This window comes from Nannospalax galili, unplaced genomic scaffold (assembly GCF_000622305.1).
Source record: "Nannospalax galili isolate Female #2095 unplaced genomic scaffold, S.galili_v1.0 scaffold1118, whole genome shotgun sequence".
Classification (NCBI taxonomy): Eukaryota; Metazoa; Chordata; class Mammalia; order Rodentia; family Spalacidae; genus Nannospalax; species Nannospalax galili.
Genome location: NW_008342011.1, coordinates 1,181,965 through 1,206,037, shown reverse-complemented (window position 1 = coordinate 1,206,037; position 24,073 = coordinate 1,181,965). Strand labels below are relative to the sequence as shown.

The window sequence follows — 24,073 nt, the reverse complement described above, 5'->3', positions numbered from 1 at the left end:
CTCCTATATTAATTAGCACTTAAGAAAATACCTTACAGAGATGACCATAAGACAGTCCGATGGAGGAAAATTCTCAATTGAGGTTCCTCCTTCCTAGGTGTCTTTAGTTTGTCCCAGGTTGACAAAAATTAACTAGCATGCACTTTGGATCACAACATGAATATATAATTTCTTCAGAGACACAACTGATAAGTGAAATTGCTTTGTTAAAATCTGTTCATCTTCTGGGCTAGAGAGATGGCTCAGAGGTTAAGAACACTGATTGTTCTTGCAGAAGACCCAGGTTGGAATCCCAGCACCCACATGGCAGCTAACAACTGTCTGTAACTCCAGTCCCAGGGGATCCGACAGCCTCTTCTGATGTCCACGGGCATTGCACGACACGGGTGTACTTACCTACATGCAGGCAATACATACATACACATAAAGTAAAAATAATAAAAAAAATCTGTTCATCTTCTACCTATTCTTACCAAAAGATTATGTTTTCTAGTATCAGAAATGGATTCTAGAAAAAAGGTGAAATATAAATCTTCTTCCAAGTTCTTATAGGAAGTTTCAGAACCATATGTGATCTCAAAATTTGAATGTACCTATACTAAAGATGTTCTTTTCAAGAGTATGGCGCTTCCAGCTAGGTATCCTGGCTTCATGTGCTCAGCAGCATCCTTATACCCTTAAGATTACCACTATGGTGTTTTTAATGAAAAATGCCCCCCATAGGCTCATGTGCCTAACACTTGGTCCCTGACTGGTGGCACAGCTTGGGGGAGGTTAGAGAACTTTTAGGACACAGAGCCTGGCTGAAGGAAACACATCATTTGGGGGCAGGCCTGGAGGCTTTATAGCTTTGCCCCACTTCCAGTTTGCTTTCTCTGTTTTCTGTGTGTGGTGGGAGGTGTGATCTCGCAGTTTTCTGCTCTGGTTGCCCATGCCTTCTCAGCCATTAAGGACTCTCCTGGAACTGTAAGCCAAAAGAAATTCTTCCCTACATCACTTTTGGTTATAGTGTTTTATCACAGCAACAGAAAGTAACTAATTCACCCACCTCTCTCAAATTTGCTACAGCATTAAGTAATTAAGATGAGTATGGGGCAAGGGGCCAACAGGAAGTTTGGAGCCGGTAGACGTGACTGGCACAATTTTATTCACAGAATAAAGTGGCAACTTATCCACTACTGTATTATAGAGTAAGAACACTGATGAATAGAAACCTGTATTGTGCACACAGTTCTTAGGAATTCAGTGCTTAGTAGGTCTGATTCTGAATAAAACCTTCACTCTTTTTCTTGTTTTACATTTTTTAAGCCACCCCTGATCCCTTCATGTCCTTGGCATGGCATGAAGAAGGTATTATCTGTATAATATTTTTACCTGAGACTGTCAGCCGTAAAGACAGGCTTCAAAGATGACAGAGACACAGAAAGAAATGCAAGCTACTCCTGTGCTGTACATCCCCAGAGGACAGAATCTAACAAACATACTATTACTTGCATGATCAGGTGTTCTCAGACATACTTTTAAAAACCCTTAAAAACTAGGTGCCTAAAAGCAAATCATGTGTTTTTCTCTTGTTCAGGAGTCTGTTGGTTTGGCTGTGGTTGGACTGATTGGAGCCAGCCTCAGCCTGGCTACACTGGATTCCAGGTTTCTCTCAGGACTCAAGTCTGCTTCACTTATCTCAGTGGAGGTGCCAGTCTGAAAGGGCAATGACTGCTTAGGGGATTCTCTTCCCATGCGAGCAACAGTTTCCTATTTTACTAGCCAAAGTATATCACATGGCAAAACTCAGCATAAGGAGGGAAGGAAATACATTCCACCTAAAGGGAAGACTTTGCCAAATCAAAGAGCAAAATAAGCAGAGGAAGTGGGGATAGTTGTCATCCGGCATAATCAGAAGCCAATCTCTCCAGAGAAAATGCTTTACTATGCATGTCAAACCTGATACTGTATTCTTTGATTCAACACTGGAATTTTAGGGACTTGCTGCTTTATCTCCAGGATGGCTAGGATGCTCCAGGGTGCTGAGAGTAGGTGGATCTTCCCCAAATCCCCAAATATGACATGGCATCTTATTTTTCTTTGAACGAGGTGGAAAGGTGAACAAGACAGAGAGGATAGGGAAAGAAAGGGATGAGGAGGAGAGGGAAGGCAACAGGGGGCTGGGGCAGGACCCTGCCTCACAAAGCTCTATTCCAACATAGTTACAGAGCAAGTGAGACCGACATGGCAGAATAAGGGCTCTCTAGACCAAGGTATAGAGTTTGGGTCATGAGTCTGGAGAAAGCCAATAGGAGCTCCAACATGGGTATGACATGGTGACCTTTAAGTTGAGAAGACAGTTGCTTCCAGGAACCTGTACATTTGATGCCATAGTTCAGATGCTGTAAACGACATTTTCATCTCCCAGTCGATCCCAGTGCAAGTCTTTTGTACTCAGATGTGATATCTTCAATACAGTCCACTGAATACCCCTGTAGGAAAAATGTGCTTGGACAAGATAGAGTTTTTAAGAAATCCCATTCCAGGAGAGTCTGAGATCCTTCATCTCCTTCTTTGGGAGACATCCAGGGTGGTAGAAACAGCTTGCAAAGAATAGAATTTGTTTCACGAGCCATTTCTCTGGTCATTATTATAATTCCTTAGGCAAAAGATGATCTTAAAAATACCCTTAGAAATAGACTAGTGCTCATAAGTTTGAAAAGCTGATGAAGCTTGTAAAGATCATAACCTCATGTACCATAAAATGTTCTTCATTCATACCCATTTTGCAGAGCAGAGGAAAGGCAACTTGAAAGGAAAATGTCATGTTTCATAATCTTTAAAACAGATGAGAGAAAAAGTAACTGAAGTTTGAGGTGGACTATTACAGGATTTACGGTGTATCATTTGCTTTAGGCACCTAATGTCAAGTGAAATGAAATAATGGGTCTGAAGAGATTAAGATAAGAAGAAAAACATTTCTCTTCTCCTTTTTTATATTACAGCTAATTTTAGAGTTCCTGCTGTTGAAATCAGCACTAAGTTGAATAATGTGGTAAGGGAGGACCATGGGGAAAGAGGCAGTGGCATGTCACAGACATTCTGTTGAGAGCCACTGGCCATCGGAGTGAGGTTCCCTAACCAGAGGAACTTTTACCATAAGAACAGTTAGCATATCTACATCTCCAGAGTGTGAGAGAAGGGACTCTGCAAGGAAGACGTTACATGGTAGAATAGATGCTACTAGCTGAGAAAGAAGGCAGCCCTGGCTTCCCTGGCTCCACAAGGCTGTGGCCTTTGTAGGAGGGCCTATGATTAATAGCTCCATGGCAAACACACCATCTGGAGGTGTCTCCATATTGGTTTATTTTCTTTTTCTTTGGAGTTAGAAATGTTGAGCACATGGATAAGAATCTCTTACGTAGATATTTTGTGGAATAATCTATCTATGCTATCAATTCTACAGCATTGTATGGACCATAACACTGTAGACACTAGCTAGGAAATGAGTAGAGTCAAGCCAAGGAAACCGAGTCTTGTGAGCTGGCCCTGCCACTTCCTTGAGTTCTCTAAGAGTCACTTTTCCTATTCTACAAAATGGGAGTGCTTACATAACTAGAGGGTGTTTTGAGGGTTTGAGCTGTTTCATGCTCTGGCTCCTGAGAATAGTCTGGGCTACCAGACCACAGTCACTCATAATCACATGCAGTATCATTGCTTCCTCCTGAAATGGGTACAGATCTAGCTCGCATCAGTGAGTGATGTTAAACTTACTGAAGGTTGCATAACAAAGTCAAACCGGGTCTTTGTATATTCTTGGGCAGTATTTAATATAAATCCAAGTTAACTATCCCAGTACTCCCAAGTTGCTGTTGATTCACAGCCCAGCTTGTATTTTATCTTCTTTATCTTTCTTCCCTTTGGATTCTGATGAAGATTAAATACCACGTGTGCTAAATTGAGTACTTTCTACATACTAACTGCTCAATAAGCAGTAGCAGAAGTTGCAATTATTTGTAGATTGCTGCATAGGGTTTCTACGCTCCTCAAGGCAGAATATGTTGAAACTGGGGAGCACCCTACTGTTTTCTCCCAATTCATTAGCTAATTCATAAAAACATTTCTTTATAGTACATTTCCCAGAGAAAAGACTAGAAATGGGATCAGAATATGTGCTATAAAAATCAAACCTCACAGAGGCTAGATGGCTCGGTGGTTAAGAGCACTGGCTGCTCTTTCAGAGGACAGAGGCTTGTTTCCCAGAACCCACATGGCAGCTAACAACCATCTGTAACTCCAGTGGGGATCTGATGCCCTCTTATGGTCTCTTTGGGCGTTACACACGTGGTGCCCTTACATATATGCAGCCATACATAAAGAATAAAAATAAATAAATAAATTCAAAACAGACCAGACCTTGATGGGTGTGGTGGAACAAGTCTTTAATCCCAGCACTCAGGAGGTAGAAGATCTCTGGAGATTGAGGCCAACCTGGTCTACATAGTGAGTTCCAGGCCAGCTGGGGCTATAGGGAGACCCTGTCTCAGAAAGAAAACAAAACACTCATTTTCATTTTCTCTTTTCATGCACACATTTTGATTACTCACAGAGTTTGACTTCCTCCAAAAGTGGATCTAGAGAAAGGGTTTGTATTATGTGGGGAGAGAGATGGTTTAGAAATAAAGAGCTGGGGGAGTGATAAACAACGAAAGGAATCACATAAAGAGAATGAGATCCAGAGTTGGTCATTATGTGACAGACATGTAACTCAGGCCTGTAATTCCAACACTCAGGAGACTGAAACAGGTCCAATACCCTGGGTTCCAGCTGGTTTCAGCTATAGAACGAGACTGTCAGAACAAGGAAAAAAGACAAAAGACATGAAGTTGTTGGAAAATGTGTTAGGGGAGATGTGGGGGGCATTGAAGGGGAAAGAAGGGGTTTATATGATTGTATTTCATTTTTTGCATGTATGAAATCTCAAAAATAAAGAAGAAAATTTAAAAGTATAATTAGTTAGCCACTCGATATTGTGTGCCTGATGATGTAACCCCATCAGGTTATTCTGGGAACAATGACAGACTTTGCAGTGTATAAATTTATTTTCTGTTGTGAATTAGCCAGATCAGAGAGATGAGCACTCACATCATGAAGCACTCACAGGAAGCACAAAGAGGCAAACTGGAAATGAGGCAAGGCTGTGAGTGCTCCCGAGTGACGAGCTTCCTCTAGCATAGCTACACCTCCTGGATGTTCTATGACTCTCTCCAAACAGTGGTACCAGCTAACAAAATATTCAAATATCAAAGCCTGTGGGTGACAATCTCATTCATAGCACCACATACAGTATCCCACCTGGGGGATGAACATACTCTGACCCATTAGGACTGCCCTGGCTGGCAGAAGGAGCCCCGGGTATAGGTGGCAATCCATTGTCAAAGCAGTGTTCAGGAGAGAAACTGTGGCAGGAGGGTATATGTGGAGCATTGTCAGTACCTGCCAACATTTTGAACTTCTTAACATACCTTCTCATGTCCATATGCTCAGATCAAACAACCTGCCTTATCCTTGTAAACAGTAGCTGGAACCACGATCCTAGCGACATGCTGTGGAGCCTCACTTTTGCCTCTGTTGTTCCTTTTCGAGCACTCTCATTAGCATTCTATTGCTGTGCCCACCGTGCCCACTGCAGTCACGGGGCCAGTGTCACTCTTATTCACCTGTTTTATCTTTTGTGAAACTCAGCCTTAGCTAGAATTGTCTGAGTGGCCGCTTTAGCAATTGCTTAACGGCGAGGCACCTTCAGCTCATTTCTTTCAAGTAATTTGATTTCATCTGCTGTCAGAATTGCTTCTGGTGGCTGAAGGAGGCCCAGGGAAGGATTCACCAAAGCAGCTCAAACAAAAGAACATAAACGCATTGACCTATATGTCTACATGCTTACCACAGCCTTCACGATACTGCTCAGCCCCTCCTCCCTACCCAAGAAACAAGTGTGTGTGTGTGTGTGTGTGTGCATGTATGTATGTGTGTGTGTGTGTGAGAGAGAGAGAGAGAGAGAGATCAGTGACAAATGAGAACAGCTCTTACTCTTTTGTCTACTTTCCTCTGAGCTCAGAAGTGTACATCCCATGCTGTTTTGGTGCCCACCATGGAGCCTGTGTGCTAAGATAGAAAAATGTTGTGTTTTTAGTCTCTAAAACTTATGTGAAGTATGATTTTGTATCCATAGTCAGTGGTGTTCAACTTATATCAACATTGTCATCTGCCCAGTGATTCAGGCCTGCCTCTTATTTAGGACAGCAAGCCTTGTGTTTGATAATAATATGTTTGGGTTTATGCATGGTAAATACTAAAAATAATAATCTTGATAATAATATCAACAGGAACAATCATGATAACATCATGCTTTCCTTACTAAGAACTTGGCAACGAATAGAGCTCGAATTTGAATGTGAATTTAAAGTGTAGAGTTAAAGGGAAATTGATTTTTGTTAACTACTGCTTCTGACTTCTGGAATATTTTATCCATTCAACAACAATTGTTCTTACTGTAGCCTGAAGAGCTAGTTAATAGGATAACTACTTTTTATATGTAGTATATACATAAGATTGATGATATTTTATCATTGCCTGGGACCAAGTAAGCCATTGGATAGGGCAGGGTAATTAGCTAACTAAATTTTGAAGTGAAAATCACTGCAGAAGTACTCAGCTGAGAATAAAAGACTCAGTGCATAAATAAGAGTTTTTAGGTATGTGAACCTGTCCTATGTGTTAACCTGCAGATTGCCTTCCTACAATTAATAGCAAGGCTTCCACAGTTTAAGCAGTAGGAGTCCTGGTTGCAGTTCCAGTATGAGATTTCAGAGAAAATTCAAGAAAGGGAGGCTCTGGACAGATTTACATGGTATGTAAAATTAATATCCTCAGTAATGTCTCAATTGGGGCTGGAGCAATGGCTCATTGGTTAAAAGCACTGGTTGCCCTCGCAGAGGACCTGGATTTGGTTCCCAGCACCCACATGGCAGCTAACAACTGTTGGTAACTCCGGTTCCAGGGGATCCAATGTTCTCTTCTGACATCCATGGGCATTGCATTACATGGGTACACTTACATACATGCAGATAATATACTCATATACATAAAATAAAATTAATAAATAAAATATTTAAAGAGAATGTCTCAAATATACCTTGTATTGTGCTGTTTGATTTTTTACCCATGTTTTATAGGAAGAGCCTTTTAAAGACATTATTATATTTCTTTCTACAATGTGGTAAGCAGAGTAGATCATACTTCTTTATATTAGAGGAATATGCTAAAGCTTTAATGGAACATCTTTGAGGTTAATGTCAAGAAGACAAATATAATTTCTACACTGGAGCCTATGGGAAAAGCTAAAGCTTCTGCACAGTGATCAATAATAGCAAATGATAATTAAAATTAAGTCATACATTTTTCTCTGGTAAAGTCAAAACCAAATTCACTGTAGCTGTGTCAAAAAAATTTGGGGTTTCAAAAATTCTCACAAACAGTTCAGAGGTGATGTAGCATATTCAACAAGTCAAGTCATTTTTGCTGTATTTTTCCACAGTAAAATTTGGTGAAAGCAATATCAGTCTAGTACCAGAGTCAGAGGGAAATCCCCACCTAAGGAGTTATTTGGTGAGCCATGGATGAAAACTTACACAAACCCAACTGCTTTTTCACTTTTTCCTTTCTTTTATTTCAAGTGTTATTGACAAGAGTTTTCCTTTCTTGGCTTAACAATATGACTACTTTGTAGTGAGAAAATAGTCAAATTACAAAACTTTGTCTGAGTCTCAAGTTATAAAAGCACTGAATGGCCAAAAGCTATCTTTAATGGCTTTTTATGCGGTCAAAAATAGAATTAGAAAGTGCATCTTGACATGCTAAACAAATAAATAAAAAGAAAATACAACGTTTTTTTACTTTTTGAGGTAGTGTCTTCCTATGTAATTCAAGCTGGCCTTGAACTTGCTGTATAGCCCAGGCTGGTCTCAAACCTATGTCCCCCTTTTCCTCAACCACCCAAGTTTTGGAATTGGAATTACAGGCATACACCACCACAGCTGGTGATAAATCCATCATTTAAAATATTCATATGGTTCTGGTGGGCATATAAACTGTCAGAGCTACCTTGGAAAACCACCTAGAAGAATTTATCAGAATCAAACTAACAAGTAGAGCAGGAGCTTCATCTCAACAAAAAGATGTCCTGATGTCTACCACACATGCCTGAGGATGTTCATAGCAGCTCGATTGGTAATAGCCACAGCCTGGAGACAGTCCAATTGTCCATCCATACTAGAATGAATGTGCACTATTAATACAATGAACTGCAGCATTGAAATGAAAGAGAATGAGTTATTGTTATATGAAATTGCATTGAGAAATCACATAGGGACAATGATGAATGACATATAGATATGAAACAGATATATTTCATCTATGGTGATAAGTCATAATAACCGTTACCTTGAGGCACAGGTATGACTTAGGAAGGGCAACTTTCTAGACTATTGGAAACGTTTTATCTTTTGAATTGGATAATGTATGTACATGTATGTAAATATATATATAAATATTGAGCGGCACTTCCAATACAAAAGTATATAAAAAGAAAAATCACTTAAACATTGGACAAGCCAGCACTGTCCAATTAGCAAAAGTTAACTTTCATAAAGCATTCTTATGTGAGGAAAACTAATCATGGGAATGTGGGCAGAAGCATAGCCTGTGCACACCTGAGCACACACACTCATAACTCCCTACATGTCTGGCCCTAAATTATTAATGGCATGTTCAGCCTCATTGACTCCCCTGGTTGGAAGAGATTTTCTATGTCATCTAATTCAGTGATTCTTCTGAAGTCTGACTGAATTCTCCCCTCTGGGTAACTGTTCTGCTTTGTGAACAAAAGCTCTCTGGTGACCAGAATATCCCATGACTCCCTGAGGCAGATCTTGGTATCACTGGTCGCTCATTTCTAGGCTAAAACTCTGTCCTTGTCTATTCATTAGTCTTATTTGTAACCATTGGTGTCTTCCATTTAAGAGGACAAAAAATGTCCTGTTGCTATTTACCCTGAACATCATGATTTTTCTTGTATATGTGTGCCCAGTGAAGCAGGCATGTTTTCAAAGTATTTTTCTTGATATTTCCCTCACTTTTTTAGTAGGCACATCTTATCTGCCAATGAGGAGCTATGTTTTCTTTTTTTATTTTACTTATTTTTATTTTATGTGTATGAGTGTATTGACTGCAGGTAGCTAAGTGCACTCATGTCCTGCAATGCTGATGGAGGTCTGAGGAGGGCATCAGTTCCCCTGGAACTGGGGTTACAGATGGTTGTTAGCCGCCATGTGGGTGCTGGGAATTGATCCCCATTCCTCTACAAGAGCAGCCAGTGCTCTTAACAGCCAAGCCTTCTCTTCAGCCTGGAGTTATGTTTTCTTATATGTATCTTTTCAATGTTACTTTTTTCTCCTGGAATAAAATAGATGTTGTACATACAACAATTTACTTTGGGTTTCTTCTTAGCATCCCTTCATCCTCTTAGACTCTAATGTACAACACCCTGTGTTCCAAGCAAGGGTAAGCTTTTTCTTCCTGTCAATACCAAATCCATAAGTCTGTAATCCAAGAATTCATTCAGCATCCATTTATTGGTCGTCTGTGTAGAACTAATGTGTTCAATATGCAATGATAAACAGAGACATGTGTTACCTGCCTCCTTAGGCTGTGCACTGTTAAGATTAATTAATCACATGTTTACAGAAACAAATGTAGAAGTACATAAACTGAGACTGTGAGAGAGAAGCAAGTGATATTATGAAAGCATTAAATAGGGAGTTGTAGATGTCAGGGAAGTGTTCTCTAGAAAAGCTGCCATTGAGCAGAAGGCAAATTAGAATGAATGTAAGCCAGGGGAAAAAGTAAAATGCCATTTCAGGAAGAGGAAATCTCCCTGTGAGATGGTACAGTGAATTCCAGAGATGCGGGCAGTAAAGCATTTACTAAGACATACACAGGGGATTTATTCAAATACTCTACAGGTAGACAGGGTGAGTTTCCAGACAAGAGACCACATGGTGAGAAGGTAGAAATCCAGTGGAGCAGTGGAGCAAGAAGCCACTTGTTTTATATCTTAAGCCATGGAGTTCAAATGTATAGATGGGGAGGGGTACCTTGCAATATCTTGCTAAATAGAAATTTTTAAGTGTGAATTATTTTTCTTGAGAGTGGGCCCTTTTGTTTGGTGCCACGGGTCATTAGGAGTCAAGCTTCAGGTGTCCCTAAAGGAGTCAAATAACTTCAGTTAAATCTAAATATTATACAACGACCCCGGCCTCAAATAGGTCTTATTATCAAGGCAAAGCTTGGTAAATGCTTAATACTTAAATCCTTACTCTTAGAAGTTCAAATCTCTAGAACAATTTGTACTTAATTAAATACCTTCTATTAATTTACCCATTCTCATAGTCATGGCATTTGTAATACTAACTGAATGGGAAATAATAAGTTATGTACAATTCCAGGAAGGACAGAGCATCCTAGATCCTTATGGCCTCATTCTGTCAAATGCTGGTGATCTAATACTTTAAAGAACCTTGTGTCTATTAAGCTCGCCACTATCTGTTTACAATTACCCCAGCTATCACTCTCACTCTGACTTTTGCCCTGTGAATTCCCCTTCTTATATATCACTCTTATCAATATAAAGTTAGGACTTTTACTTTAGTCTCTCAGTTTATTCTGTCCTCTGACCAGGATGATCATCAGGCTCAAATTTACATTAACTAGAGCTGTTTGTGTCATAGCTCAAATTATTACATGCATAACCACATTCTCCAGCCTCTTATCTAGTCTAATAACAAATGAGTCCTTTACTTTACTATCACTAATTAACACACAAGGGCATGCATGAGTTATTTAACCCACCTGACCCTTCATCATAATAGGATTCATCTCCACAGTAGCAGAAACTAATGACATAACCTTTGACTCAGAGAATCAGAAGTATTGGAGTTTAATGTTGAATACAATGCAGACCCTTCTGCACTGCTTTGCACAGCAGAACACACTGTTATTGTAGTAAGCCCCCTAACAATGGTCATTGTTCTAGAGCATCTCACAACCCACATCACCAGAAGTCTTCACTGTAAATTTTGAAGTCAAAGCAGTATTTCTTACCACTGTATTCTTTTTTAAAATACTTGTGCATGTATACATATGTTTGTGTGTGGGTATGTGCATGTGAGAGCAGGTGTCTAGAGGCTAGAGGCTACAATTTATAGCAGTTGTAAGCCACCCCACATGGTTGCTGGGAATTGAATGCAGGTCCTCTGGAAGAGCAACAAGTGCTCTTAACCACTGACACATCTCTCCAGCCCATTTACTGTATTCTTATAAAACTGAGAACCATATCCCCAATTTTTATCTAATCAACTTTTATACTTATTGGAAAAATTTGCCATTAGCACTGTGTTTATGATACATCTATCATGATATCAAATATTCCCCCTTTAAGAAACATGCCTGGCAATTGAGTTACTTTGATAGAATAAATATTAGAGGTTTAAACTCTTCTTTCTAGCATTGTACCCAGACTAGTACCCAGACTTAAGAATTCAAAAGCTCCATGTGACTTGTTATAGTACATCCTACAATAAAGTCAGTTAATTATGTTATCAGGCCTATATCTCCAAATGTTGTCTTCAATCCTTTCATTATAATAACTCCTTTGATATATGCTGCATTATAATCACCTTTTTTCAGTATCCTTGATTACTATATTTAGTTAGCACTTGCTTCTAATATGAATCAGCTTAGAAACAAGTATACTGTCAGTTATTTCACCTCTCATTCAGAAAGCTAGCCCACAATCTCCAGAAGTGGTATTGAAACAACAGCTACAACATTTCCATAATATTATACTTTATAATTATGATTAATTTCCCAAATATAGGACAATGAATATTTAAAATATTCGCCATTAATTGCTACTATAATGTTAATTGCTCTTTTGGTAAAATTCAGACCATTCTCCATTTCCAATTCTGAATCTTTGAAGTCACACAGAGTATTTCCTTAATAGCTAGTATACTATTTTTTAACATGGAAAAATTTTTACCTATCTCTATTTTTATTCCAGTTTGTTGTCAACGGAATGCACTCTAATTTTTTATCTCTGCTGTTTAATCTAATCTTAATTGGAAGTTAAGTAAACCCAATACACATTCAAGTCCAAAAAATCTGAGCTTTTTATCCATTCATCACTCATCATAGGGTGGATAATAACCACAATCACATACCATCAACCACACTGTTACTTAGTCTATTAATTCATACCTTACTACCATATCACTATTCTTAACTCTTTATATTAATTCTAATATTTTAACATCATTACCAACCTATCTATGAAATAAAGCCCTCTAATAATTTCAACCATGTTGTACAGGACTGTCCACCAAGTCAGTCAGACACCATCTTCCTGAGCTCAGCTGTGCTTGCTTACCAAAAATCATCACAGCTGGAAATACTGATGGGCGGCATTCCCACATTGAAGGAGGGGTAGGGAGAGAGCCACAGGACCCTCTCTTCCCAACCTGTGGTTAGCAATTGGGCCCTAACTGCACATGGCCCAAGGAAGAGCTAGAGTATATAGGCTAGAAGAAGACTTTCCTGTGTGGTCTTAAGTGGGAGCATACCTGTGGGTAAATCCTAACCATTGTTCCTTAAGTGAGCTCAGTAAACACATTGGTTCCTCAGGGAGAACTTTGGTGAAATGGTACCTGTTGGTCATTAGGATCTTAGGAGGATGGGAGTGTACAGTTATTTATACCTCTCCCAGAGAAGCAGTTTTAGCAACAAACCACTTAAAAAAAATCTCCATTCAATAGGCAAGATTCTCTCACTAACAAACTTCTTACCTAAATGAGTGCTTATCTAAGAAATAACTAAAAATGGTGTTGGCACCTTTTAAGTGGGCTGGAGGTAGTCACCTGAATATCTGTCTCTGTAGGGATTTAGGAGCACCAGGTCCCCTGGCTGAAGCAGGTCAGGATAATCCTGGTATGAGTGGGTAGAATTTTGTTTACAGTATTACTAATTACTTTACTTTTTGTTGTATTTTGATGCTCAGTATTTAAGATCATGTAGCTGGCCTAAACCTAATCTTTTTTTCTTTTTTGCTGTTAAGTTCAAGTGAGACTCCATAGCGGTTAGAGTGGGGGATTTGGATGGATCCCCTTTGGCTCCTTCAACTGTTCTTCTATACTTATTCCATGTACTGGGATGAGTCAGGGGTCTTCCTGACTGCGTGACTGCCACAGGGGACATTTTCTATAGTGATTTTCCTCTCAGTGCCACTGGTTAGAGTACAGTCTCTGATCAAGATGACAGGTGGCTTACCTGAGCTGTGGAGCTCTTAAGAGCACTTGCACTGGAGAGAGATTGCTCAGTGATTAGGAATATCAGCTACTCTTGTAGAGGACCCAGGGCTTTGGTTCCTAGCACCCACGTGATAGCTAACAAACCCCTGTAACTCCAGTTTCAGTTCTGGCCTCTATGGGCATTGCATGCATGTGGTATACTTGCATATATGCAGGCAAAATCCACATACACAGAAAGAAAAAAATTTAAATCTTAAGTGCACATTATTGTTTTAAACAGAGCACTAGATTCTAGTTTTATATCAATGTTCTAAATTTTAATGTTAGGAATTTTAAAAACCTTTAAACATTTTATTTTTTCTTTAGTATAATGAGACATAGCAACACAATAAACAAATTTGCTAACCTGTTAAAAGAGTTAAATCTAAATTTACATTTATGATACAGTATAGAAAACCAAGATGCTTGTTCACACATTGTTAAACTATACGGCTATTGTTCCTACTGGTTTTAAACAGGTTTTAGTGTTGCTAGGGTTTTTTAAAGACTCCTTTACATATTTTTGATCTCATAAGAGTCTGAGAGTTACAGAATATGACATTTCAACAAAAACTGACCAAAATACAAAGGCTTTTAATGATCTTAGATAGAGAAACAGGGAGAGAAAATATACAGAGAACCAAAAACCTTTGTATGTTAACCCTGTAATTGTAGTTTAGGGTATAAAAGCCATCTGCTTCCCTGAAGGACTGATGGCTATTTTTTCAGGATAATTGATAGGAAGAGAGAAGGACAGGGAGAGAGAGAAGGAGGGAGAAAGAGGAGGGAGAAAGGAAAAGAGAAGTGGGAGAGGGAGGGAGATAGGAGGAAAGGGAGTAGAGGGGGTGAATGAGACACACATTCAGAGAGGGAGAGAGAAGGAGGGAGGGAGGGAGGGAGGGAGGGAGGGAAAGAGAGACAGAGAGAAAGACTACAGATCCCAGTGGAGAATTATAGACAGGAAATTGGCTATAGAATCTCTGGAGCTGGAACCAGAACATACATAGGCTGTGCTAGAAGAGCAGGTCAGGCTATGGAATGGAGTCCTGGCTCAGACCGTCACCGGCGGGCCAGTAGTCCTTGTTCAGGAGTTGTACAAAGGTCAGGTGTTGTTTCAAACATTGGCGTTGTTTTAGAAATTTTGATGACTAAATGTAGATCAATTAAAAAAAATTTGTATTGATTCTTAGAGAATTTCAGACAATGAATTTAATCAGATTCAGACCACAACTCTACCCCAATTTTACTACCCCCCACTTCATTTTCTCTATTATTTGCTTTTTTTTTAAAGGCCTAGAAAGTCTAATTTGTGTTCCTCAAGTGCTCTTGGGTGTGGGTACATTTCTTAGTGTCTTGTCAACCTCCCAGGTAACACATCCTTAAAGAAAACTGACTCTCCGTTCTTACCAGGGAAGCTTCTTGCAGCAGATGGCAATTAACACAGAGACCCACAATTGGTCTATGTGTAGAGAACAAGAGACTGTAGAGTGCTCATCCCTAGATGGGACACCTGTGTCACACCCTCTCCTCCCAAGGCTCAAGTATCATTATGGAAGAAGGGCGGAGAGATTGTAAGAGCCAGAGGTGCTAAGTCAGTAAAAGGAAACCATGTTGTCTGAACACAACAGGGAAGTTGCACATATGAACCCACAGTGCTTGTGACAGCATACATAAGACTTGTGCAAGCCCAAGCCAAACAAAAACCCAGCATGGATGGGGGGAGGTGTGCAAGAAGTCCCAACCCTAGCTGAGGATCTATTGGCAATTAGTAGACCAATTTTTAAGAATATATAGAGGCTAGGAGTTTGCTCAGTCGTTAAGACCACTGGCTGCTCTTGCAGAGGACCTGGGTTCGATTCCCAGAACCAACATGGCTACTACCAACTGTTTTTAACTCCAGTTCCAGGGGATCCTATGCTCTCTTCTTACCCCCTCAGGCATTGCATGACATGGGTGCACTTACGTACACGCAGGCAACAAACTCATACACATAAAATAAAAATAAAATGTATATCACAGATGTGATGGAAGGTGCCAGAGCCCTTGTAATTCTACAGTAAGAGCCACCCCAAGAGTGTCCCTGGTCAGCAACAGACCTCCTGTTTATCTGTAAGGGACCCAGCAACACTATCTGGACCATCCCAAAGAATAGAGGATCTCTATTATATGAATAGATAGATAAATATAAATCCCAGTCTCTCCTTTGGAGCCACCACTTGTGTTATGGATCCAGAGTATCCAGGAGTCATTCTGGTTTGCTCTTGAAGGAAGACTCACAAACTGAAACTTGGCTGGCTGCACGTTGATCTGTCATGTGGAGACTTACTGTCCGGGAGGAGTAAACACCTGGCTACTCATAAGTTTCTTAGATCATAAAATCCATCCAAGAGAACAGTGGGTGGGATTCATGACAGTCATACATGCTCTGTTCCTTCCCTCTCTGGGATCTGCAGTGGTAAATGCCCTAGATCAGAAGGTCTGACAGGGAGGGAAATGGTGGCCACAAGTAGTGTGCATGCATACATCAGAGATCCAGAGACCAGGAAATCCAGCATGGAGATGGGATGGATGGGACCTGTGGATGGAACATATGAGAACTTTGTTCCCTCCCACACTGCCTTTTGTATTACTTCCACTCAAGTTATAAAAGTGCAAGATTGGAACCACTGAAACTATTTACCCGTCTTGCAGAACAGCAACCTAGATTGGCTTTTCTGGGTCAAGACAGTGCCCCTAGCAACCACATTGGCCCAGTGACCTGCAATACTTTGACAGTTGTCTGTTCCCACATCTTCAGTAACCGGGGTTTTTTCCTGTCTTCCTTAGGAATGATGTGGAAGGAAGGAGAGGGAGTCCTGGCACTGAGTAGAATTAAACTGCAGTAAGATCTCAAGAAGGAAATTGTTTGCATGTGTTTACCATGTCCTGACCTTATCCACAGTGGAAGGAAACCTAGGAGAGAAGGAAAAGGCGGAAAAGATAGAAGCTCCTTTTCCTCTTCAAAAAGACAGAGCAGTGAAGCAAGGAGATTATAGGACTAAAACAAGACAGAAAATTAAAGCTTACAGATTCGATCACTCCTTAGCGATTACCCAAAGGGTAGCCACTGGAATTTGAGCAAGTGAGTACTTTTACAGAATTTGGTGAGCAGTGGCATTTTGGAGTTAGATCTCCAGAAAAAAATTTCCAGAAACAGCAGCTGACGGAAAGCCAGAGTAAGAGACTGACATCTAATTGAGCTGCAGAATCTTGAAACCCGAGTTGTCCTCCAGAGGAACTGCTTTAACCTTCCGTAGACAGGCCACCAACATGCCAGGTGAAGTGGCATAGGGAAGGCCAGTGGCACCATCTATAAAATGATTTTACAAGATACAAAGAGAAAAATGATTGAGCCAACAGCATGGCTCAATGTGTAAAGCCTAACAACCAACATTCAATCTCCTGAACCCACGAGGTGGAGAGAACCAGCTCCTGCAAGTTGCCCTCTGACCTCCATACACACACTGTGGCATGCACGTACATCCACATAAGAATGGGAAAAAAAAGAATAGAGAGGGCATGTATTGAAATACACTGCTGGAAGGCAGTAGGCAAACTCCCAAATGGGATGACATGGCTAAGAGAGGTTGGAAGTCTTTTATAGTAGTTGAAGAGGATGTTACTTGGTTTTATTTATTTCATGGTCCATTTTGGCAGGGTTTATATCTGGATAGATAGATGATAGACTTTTTACTGTCTTCTTGAGTAGTAAATTTTATAGTATACGTTGTCTTTTTCTGATAGAAACCATGTGTACAAGTGTTTCATGTCATTAGGAATCAGGCTGTAGACTTCTGCATAAGATATCCTAAGTCCTAGTGTTTGGGCCTCAGACACTAAGAGCCAATTGTTGATGTACAGGAATTTGGGTTTTGTTTTTGGGTTTTTTTTTTTTTTTTTGGTCTTATTGAGACAAGGTCCTCTTGTAGCCCAAACTGGTCTGGAACTCACTTTGTAGACCAGGCTGGCCTCAAACTCACAGAGATCCACCTGCCTCTGCCTCCCAAGTATTGGGACTAAAGGCGTCCGCCACCATGCCTGGCTGGAATTTTGATTTTCTATCTCAACAGAAATTACATGAGCAAAGCGTTTTGACAGGAAGGGAAAACAACTAAAGCACCTAGTGAGGTCATCGTAGAACAACACAAAGAAACAGAAATACAAGAGATGAGCCCAGAGAAACAGAAAATAGCCAGAAAGAGCCAGAACATTCAGGGGAGAAATGCTGACATTGATTTGGGGAGTGGTCTGAGGGTAGAGTAGATTTCAAGTGCTTGTAAAAGTGAATTGGTCGAGAAGTCCCTGAGCAAACCTTAAAAAATAAACAGGACTCAAGAGTTCTGCTTAGTAAGCTTGAATTAGAAACATTACATAGAGTTCATTGTGTGAACTAAGGAGGAGATGCCTAGTGTAGAGTTGGGGAGGTTGATTTTGAAGTTGAACAGGTGAAGCAGCTGGCAGCCAGGAGTTGGGTGGGTCATACTCTTGGGTGTTAAAATCACCCAGGGAAAAGGTGACCCCTGAAGTCACGACAGAAACCATAACTGAGTGCCAGGCTTTGATATATGTGAGAGTGACCAGGAGGTCACAGATAATTGAGAACTGACCATGGTTGCCATGGTTCTCTAAGAACTTGTCTAATTTTGTCTGTGGGGAGTTCTGTGTTCTGAAGGCGAATGTTAATGCTGATAGCCAATGCAATTGAATGTGATGACAGTAGCTATTAAGATTTCTATAGCCCTGTAATTTTATGGTTTTGAATGATTACTGAACATACCTTAAAGTTGTAACGAATTTCATAAAGAACTTCACAGAGATTAAGCAGGGAAAACTGGAGCAAGCCTGGAAAGGCCTTGTGTAGCCACTGGATGGGTAATGCGTAAGGTGTTTAATGGGTAAGATGTTTTTCTGTGGGAGCCGGGGTGTTTAACAAGGAATGCTTTACTTTGTCCACAGAGCACATGTGAGAAAGATTTAGTACAGTGTTGCTGGTTAGATTGGAGAAAGCAGAAAAGACTGAAGCAGTACAGCTAAAAGTCGAATACGGTTGTCCATTTGAGAGTGCACTAGACCTCACATGAGATCAGTAGGAAAATGAAGGCAAGAATGGGAGCTCTAAAATATTTCCGAGGGACAATATCTTCAGTCACAGTTGGCAGCAGGCAAAGTAGTCACACATAGCAGTTACTAGGAGAGAGGCGAAGCCACGGGCAGTAAGTTGTGAGGGAATGAACTTTGTGTGGAGGAGGAAGAATATATCTCTGGAGCCGGAGCATAGTGAGGGGATGTACTACAAATGTCTGGGCTAACCTCAGGGAAGGCTGGACTGAACAAACCTCTGTGGTCAACTCCCTATCACAAATACCTTCTTCCTCTCTGCAGTCCAGTATACTCACCTGCCCTTTTCTCCTCTTCATTTTACTCACTTAGTCCATCAATTCCTGGTGGCCCACTCTCACCTTCTGAGGACAACACCTCCTCGAATGCTCACTCTGCAGGTGTATTCCCGAACATGCTGTCATTGAATTGTATACTTTAAGAAAATTAATAACTGGGGCTGGAGAGATTATTCAGAGCTTAAGAGCACTGGATGCTCTTGCAGAAAACCCGGGTCTAATTCCCAGCACCCACATGGCAGGTGATAACCGTTTGTAACTCCAGTTCCAGGGTATCCAATGCTCTCTTCTGACCTCCACAGGCATTGTACAACATGGGTGCACTTACACACTATGCAGACAATACACTCATACACATAAAATAAAAATAATAAATAAAATATTTAAAAAGTAATTAAAATCTAAAATTAAGAAGTAGAGAAAAATTGATGAGGAATATCCAGAAAAGCATGTCTAATTCTAGAGAGATCAAAAACAGAGCTATGATGCCATTTGTGAAAAACCTAGTACTGAGCTTAGAAAGAGCCTCACCAAGAGTCACTCCTTCTCTTCTTTTGGTATCACAGATATGTAAGCCCTTGAGGTTTATCTTCACCTACTTCTGCTAGCATATTGTGTAATGATTCTGCTGGTCTAGGAACATGTTCAAGTTGCATTAGATAAAAAAGACGTTCTAGGTGCTGGAGAGATGGTTCAGCAGGTAAGAGGACTGGGTGCTCTTGCAGAGGACATGGGTTCAATTTCCAGCATCCACGTGGCGGCTAACAACACTTCACAACACCAGTTCCAGGAGATCCAATGCCCTCTTCTGACATCCGTGGGCATTGTATGGCACTGGTGCACTTATATGTGTGTAGGCAATACACTTATATACATTAAAAAATAATTAAAATGACGTTATGGATGTAATTTAGAAATTCTGAATACGTGTGTTCATATTAGGATGAAGCACAAGTCTTCAATTGCTGCCATGGTGAAATCAAATCCATACTAGAATATCAGTTTAGTTCCTGCACCCTTAATCCCAAATATCATCCCCAGTGTCTACAAGTAGTGAAGGAATCACTGAATACTGAAATAGTTTTCTTTGGAATAATTACTTGTCATCTGATTCTCCTTGCCTCATGGTAGCTCATTGATGGACTATTGCCCTAGTGTCCACACACCAACCACGTTTGCTACAAGCCACATTTCCTGGGTTTTTAAGCTGAGAAGGCTAATATATTTTCATCTGAGTACCGATGAGACTACATGAACATGTATTATAAGCTATTAAGCTTATGTAAAAATGTTTATAATGGATATTATTACATCCTTTAGTTTTTGTAACTTGTATAGAACTAGTCTTAATGCGATATGCAAAGATCACAGGTTTCCTGTTCACATCAAATTCCGCAGTCTGCCACCACGTACTTCCTTTCTGAATGGAATACTATTTAATGAGATAGTGCCACTCTTAAACCATGATTGACTTCTGCATTCCTTTCCTTTTTTATTTATTTATTTTTGCTCATTTGCTTTATTCTGCTCTTCACTTAGGCTTCCCAAATGAGCCTGCTGCGATCATTGCCCTCGGTACAATTAAGGAATGGCTGGCCAAGAACCACCAGGAGGTAAGAGAACCAACACAATGGACAGTCGGGACTGAGAAATGTGATCCTCAATTTAATAACCAGCAGATAACTGCTTAAGTATCAACTGGACCTCGTCTTGAGCCAATTTTATCTGACTTTTTTGGGGGGAGGGGGGTGAGGTCACATAGGTGATTAAATATTTTCCTGTGATCGGTTCACTGAGGTAAACATAATGATCAGTTTGATGGAAAGTGGTTGGCTAAGTAAGAAGATTCATTTTCCCATCCTCTCATCTTTCCTGTTTAGAGAAGTGGAGGTTGTATGAACAGACAGAATGGATTTGCTTAAGGCTGATGGTTCTTCCTGAGCTGTTTCCTTAAAAAGTCAAGCTTCCTTTGCTTGATAGGGTATTGCTGCTATAAAGTAATGTCTGCTATCCCTTACTATCTTTATTTGTAACTAGACTCTTTCCTAAAGTGACTTCTGGGTTTGGGATTGCATTGGGCATGGATAATTGCTAACTAAATTGTTTCGGTGAAGATGTTTTTTAATGACATGGAATGCTTTCAACAGAGTATGCATCTCATATTCTGCATATTTAATAAGATATTTGGACTATGTTCAGCGATGAACAGGAGAGTTGCTCAAGTAAACTAATCACCAATGCAACTAGAGAACATTAAGCTGTAGACCTCAGAGTTTGTCAGTTCACCTGGTCACAGCAGAAAGGAGATTTCAGACAATCTTGTGTGTTTCTTTCTGATTTGATTTTCCTCTTTAGATAATAGCTTAATTGTTACAATGAATTTTGTTTCGTTCCGTGATTATGACATTAGCTTTCTCTTTGGGTTAGAGACAGTGTTTGTAAATGGCTGAGTGTAGAAATGGGCTGTGAAATGTTCCTACTGGGAGCTAGCTCTTTGTCCCTTTACACGCTTAAAGAAATATCAGCCATTTTCTAATTACTACAATTTCAACATTGCTTAATCACATATGAATATTGTTAACCTCCAGTGGAAAGATGATCAAATATGTACATTTGATGCTGTGTCTCCCCTTCTCCAGACTTTGAAATGTATAAATACTAAAACTTCAGTTTAGAGGCTAACTGAAATTACCTCTATGTGGCAAAATGAAACAAATAACTAATATATCCAGCTTATAAACATGTCCTAAATCGACATGAGTAATTTTATTGTCACAGCAACATTATGAAGCATCTAGGATAAATACTGACAACCCCATCCTCATCTAGCATCAAAATGTTGAATAAAATGCTCAAGTCACAGGATGAGTCCATCATATCTCATGTCTCTCACAGCCGTTCCTTACTTTAACGCTACTGAGGCCAGGGGAAAGTGGTTCAGTGTCTGAAAGGCAGTTACCTGCAGCATACTTCTTTGTCATAGAAAATGGTCTTCAACTGTACTACCTTCTGGGAAAGAAACATAGCATGTCTCATGTTTGAAAGCTGATAACTGGGCAAGTATGTTTGTGAATGTCCTTCATTCCTAGTGACTAACGATCCAAGAATATGCCCAGTGAAGGACATTCACATATGTCATCTTGGCCTGTAATACAAGTATGCATAAACATATCATTGAGGGAATGATGACGAGTAAAACACAGTGCTCATATTTACAGCTCACTGACAAATTATAGTGGCAGCTTAATGCCAGTTAAGCTGTTCAGAAAATTATTTTCAGTTAGACTGTCTTAGCTTAGTGTCTCCTGCTTGTCCCGTCTGTCTTTGGGCCCTTCTTTTGAGTTCACATCCTTTTCTTGTACTTATCCTGGGCATTGTAGAAAATTAATTGGGAAACACAAGTCAGTCGTGTAAGCATATTCCATGCCAATTTCCCTTTAAAAATTCCTTGTTTTATTATGCACTGAAGAGTTTCAAGAAGTGAATTTACACACATCAGATTTTATGGAATACATAAATTGTAAGTGGAGATAGATAAAAGCTTTGCAAATTGATTATTTGGCAGCATTTTGATTTAGGTTTTGCTCTGCTTTAAGAAGCAAACTAGGTTAAAGACTTAGGAAAGATTATCACTCTGACTCAGTTGTCTTTGTGTTATTGTTTTGACCTTTGGTTTCAGCTATTGAATCATTAATTCATTAATTTGATAAATATTTATTGAAACTTACTAAGTACTAGAAATTTTAGATACCATGGACAAAGCTCTGAAAAATGAACAAGCAATCTCCATCTTTTTATATTCACAGTCTATGAAGAGAGAAAAAAATTAAGTAAATAAGAAATAAGAATTCCCAGAGTTCTTTACGAAAACAAGCATGGTAACTACATAGTGAATTTTTAGGAGATGTGGTTTTAGAAACTATGGGGGCTGTTCTAAGGTTATAACCTTGGAGGGAAGATTTGTATAATGAGAGGGAGTAAGCTAGCCACACATGGATCTTGAAGTAGAATGCTCCATGTAGATAAAACAACAAGAGGAAAACATTGAGAGAGAATAAGTTTACTGCTTGCAAGCATTGGTAAGGGAATCATGTGGTGGGTACTGAAGGATGATAGGAAACAAATTTGGAGACCTCAGCAGAAGTTGAATAGGCTCTGTGACTGATAGACTTTGGGTCATACCTCCCAGTTTTTGATGCGTTTGGGGTAGGACAGTTACAATATCTATTTCATCTTTAAACAATGAATTTTGCTGATCTTTTGAAAAAAATTTAATAAATACCAGAGAAGGATAAGAAAGTTAATTAAGACTCCTACAGCAAATCCAGGTGAAACATGGGCATGCTTTGGAAGAAGATAGCGTAAGAAAAAGTAGCAAGGATGCGGTTGGAGACATACCTTAAAATAAAGCAGTAGAATTTGGAGGTCTTCAGTGAGGATGGACTAGCTTATGCGTAGTTTCCCCCCCCCCCCAATCTCAGTGTTATAAAACAGCAAAGGCTTTTTGGTTTTTCACATTATTTGCATGCCCGGAGTCATCTGAGGGCACTGACTTCATCAGGAACCTAGGGTAAAAGAGGTAGCATCACATCATGGGTAATACTTCTACAAAGGAAGTATGTAGATATGTTTTCCTCACATTTTATTTCTCAATGAAAGGCACCCAAGGACTAAGTTCCAGGGAACAAGGAGCCAGAGAAAAGTGCATATCAGAAAAAAAAAAAAAAAGTAAAATCTATTTAAAAAGGTGAATCTAATGTGGGGTTCAGTGTTTAATTGGACAAAAATTAAAAAGTCAAGAATAAGAAGTGAATTTTTGCCTATTTTTCATGAGTAAATTTATTAAGATAAAGAAAAATGGTACAGAAGTATGTTTAGAGGAGAATGTAAAAACAGCAAGAGTGGTGTTGTGGGTAATTAAGCGTGAGGTGACTTTAGATATCTAGCCAATTCTTCAAAAAGAAAAGTACGTTATTTATGCCTGCAGATCCATAAAAAAGTAAGAGAAATGTGGTAAAATTGAGCAGATCATCATAGCATTAAGTTGAAGTCCAGACTTGGTTTGAGACTGCTTGTAATAAACACTCAAGCCAGCTGAGACAGGAGAGAGTTGTCATACAATTAAACTATTGTATATGAAAAAAGAAGTGTTACAAATAAAAGCCAGGCCTAGAGCCATTTCTTAAGTGACTG

At 39.7% G+C, this 24,073-nt stretch overlaps 1 protein-coding gene across 1 annotated transcript in view; it reads left to right on the top strand.

Annotated features, from left to right (window-relative positions):
* The window catches only part of Macrod2 (mono-ADP ribosylhydrolase 2), a 2,130,377-nt gene that overhangs the window by 1,531,071 nt on the left and 575,233 nt on the right, over nt 1–24,073 (top strand). Inside the window, exon 6 of the mRNA XM_029565754.1 lies at nt 20,420–20,493. The gene's annotated coding sequence lies outside the window, so the exon portion shown is untranslated. The remainder of the gene's footprint in view (nt 1–20,419; nt 20,494–24,073) is intronic.